The following is a 3,716-nucleotide window of genomic DNA, read 5'->3' as shown; positions in this document are numbered from 1 at the left end:
GTACCCACAAGTACCTACAAGTACCCAAAAGTACCTACAAGTACCCACAAGTACCTACAAGCAAACACAACTACCTTCAAGTACCCAGAAGTACCTACAAGTACCCAAAAGTACCTACAAGTACCCAAAAGTACCTACAAGTACCCACAAGTACCTACAAGCAAACACAACTACCTTCAAGTACCCAGAAGTACCTTCAAGTACCCAAAAGTACCTACAAGTACCTACAATCACCCACAAGTAACTACAAGTACCCACAGGTAACTACAAGTACCCACAAGTGCCTACAAGCACCCACAAGTACCCAAAAGCACCTACAAGTACCCACAAGCACCTACAAGTACCCAAAAGCACCTACAAGTACCCACAAGCACCTACAAGTACCCACAAGCACCTACAAGTACTCACAAGCACCTACAAGCAACCACAAGTACCTACAGGCACCCACAAGTACCTACAAGTACCTACAGGCACACACAAGTACCCACAAGTACCTACAAGTACCCACAAGTACCTACAAGAACCCACAAGTACCTACAAGTACCTACAAGTACCTACAAGTACCTACAAGTACCCACAAGTACCTACAAGTACCCACAAGTACCTACAAGAACCCACAAGTACCTACAAGTACCTACAAGAACCCACAAGTACCCACAAGCACCTACAAGTACCCACAAGCACCTACAAGTACCCACAAGCACCTACAAGTACCCACAAGCACCTACAAGTACCCACAAGCACCTACAAGTACCCACAAGCACCTACAAGTACCCACAAGCGCCTACAAGTAGCCACAAGCACCTACAAGTACCCAAAAGCACCTACAAGTACCCACAAGCACCTACAAGTAGCCACAAGCACCTACAAGTACCCAAAAGCACCTACAAGTACCCACAAGCACCTACAAGTACTCACAAGCACCTACAAGCACCCACAAGTACCTACAAGCACCCACAAGTACCTACAAGCACCCACAAGTACCTACAAGTACCTACAAGTACCCAAAAGTACCTACAAGTACCCACAAGTACCTACAAGCACCCACAAGTACCTACAAGCACCCACAAGTACCTACAAGCATCCACAAGTATCTACAAGCATCCACAAGTACCTACAAGTACCCAGAATTACCTACTAGCACCCACAAGTTCCTACAAGCACCCACAAGTTCCTACAAGCACCCACAAGTACCTACAAGCACCTACAAATACCAACAAACACCCACAAGCACCCACAAGTACCTACAAGCACCCACAAGTACCCACAAGTACCTACAAGCACCCACAAGTACCTACAAGCACCCACAAGTACCTACAAGCACCCACAAGCACCTTAAAGCACCCACAAGCACCTACAAGCACCTACAAGCACCCACAAGTACCTACAAGCACCCACAAGTACCTAGAAGCACCCACAAGTACCTAGAAGCACCCACAAGTACCTACAAGCAAACACAAGTACCTTCAAGTAACCACAAGTACCCAGAAGTACCTACAAGTACCCAAAAGTACCTACAAGTACCTACAATCACCCACAAGTACCTACAAGTACCCAAAAGTACCTACAAGTACCCACAAGTACCTACAAGCAAACACAACTACCTTCAAGTACCCAGAAGTACCTACAAGTACCCAAAAGTACCTACAAGTACCTACAATCACCCACAAGTAACTACAAGTACCCACAGGTAACTACAAGTACCCACAAGTGCCTACAAGCACCCACAAGTACCCAAAAGCACCTACAAGTACCCACAAGCACCTACAAGTACCCAAAAGCACCTACAAGTACCCACAAGCACCTACAAGTACCCACAAGCACCTACAAGTACTCACAAGCACCTACAAGCAACCACAAGTACCTACAGGCACCCACAAGTACCTACAAGTACCTACAGGCACCCACAAGTACCCACAAGTACCTACAAGTACCCACAAGTACCTACAAGAACCCACAAGTACCTACAAGTACCTACAAGTACCTACAAGTACCCACAAGTACCTACAAGTACCCACAAGTACCTACAAGAACCCACAAGTACCTACAAGTACCTACAAGAACCCACAAGTACCCACAAGCACCTACAAGTACCCACAAGCACCTACAAGTACCCACAAGCACCTACAAGTACCCACAAGCACCTACAAGTACCCACAAGCACCTACAAGTACCCACAAGCACCTACAAGTACCCACAAGCGCCTACAAGTACTCACAAGCACCTACAAGCACCCACAAGTACCTACAAGCACCCACAAATACCTACAAGTACCCACAAGTACCTACAAGTACCCAGAAGTACCTACAAGTACCCAGAAGTAACTACAAGTAACTTCAGGCACCCACAAGTACCCACAAGTACCTACAAGTACCCACAAGCACCCACAAGTACCTACAAGTACCTACAAGTACCCACAAGTACCTACAATCACCCACAAGTACCTACAAGTACCCACAAATAACTACAAGTACCCACAAGTACCTACAATTACCCACAAGTAACTACCAGTACCCACAAGTACCTACAGGTACCCACAAGTACCTACAGGTACCCACAAGTACCCAGCAGTACCTACAGGTACCCACAAGTACCTACAGGTACCCACAAGTACCCACAAGCACCCACAAGTACCCATAAGTACCCACAAGCACCCACAAGTACCCACAAGTACCTAAGACACCCACAAGTACCCACAATAACCTACAGACACCCACAAGTACCCACAAGTACCTACAAGCACCCACAAAAACCCACAAGTGCCTGCAAGCACCCACAAGAACCCACAATTACCCACAAGCACCTACAAGTACCCACAAGTACCTACAATCACCCACAAGTACCTACAAGTACCCACAAGTAACTACAAGTACCCACAAGTACCTACAGGTACCCACAAGTACCCAGAAGTACCTACAGGTACCAACAAGTACCCAGAAGTACCTACAGGTACCCACACGTACCCACAAGCACCCACAAGTACCCACAGCACCCACAAGTACCCACAAGTTCCTACAAGCACCCACAAGTACCCACAATAACCTACAGACACCCACAAGTACCTACAAGTACCCACAATAACCTACAGGCACCCACAAGTACCCACAAAAACCCACAAGTGCCTACAAGCACCCACAAGTACCCACAAGCACCTACAAGTACCCACAAGCACCTACAAGTACTCACAAGCACCTACAAGCACCCACAAGTACCTACAAGCACCCACAAGTTCCTACAAGCACCCACAAGTTCCTACAAGCACCCACAAGTTCCTACAAGCACCCACAAGTACCTACAAGCACCTACAAATACCAACAAACACCCACAAGCACCCACAAGTACCTACAAGCACGCACAAGTACCCACAAGTACCTACAAGCACCCACAAGTACCTACAAGCAACCACAAGTACCTACAAGCACCCACAAGCACCTACAAGCACCCACAAGCACCTACAAGCACCTACAAGCACCCACAAGTACCTACAAGCACCCACAAGTACCTAGAAGCACCCACAAGTACCTACAAGCAAACACAAGTACCTTCAAGTACCCACAAGTACCCAGAAGTACCTACAAGTACCCAAAAGTACCTACAAGTACCTACAATCACCCACAAGTACCTACAAGTACCCACAAGTAACTACAAGTACCCACAAGTAACTAAAAGTACCCACAAGTAACTACAAGTACCCACAAGTACCTACAAGCACCCAC

This window comes from Phalangium opilio, unplaced genomic scaffold (genome assembly GCF_054372755.1).
Source record: "Phalangium opilio isolate 3A_F unplaced genomic scaffold, DU_Popi_V2 ptg000086l_1, whole genome shotgun sequence".
In the NCBI taxonomy this organism is placed as follows: domain Eukaryota; kingdom Metazoa; phylum Arthropoda; class Arachnida; order Opiliones; family Phalangiidae; genus Phalangium; species Phalangium opilio.
Note: the sequence above shows the minus strand (reverse complement) of the source record.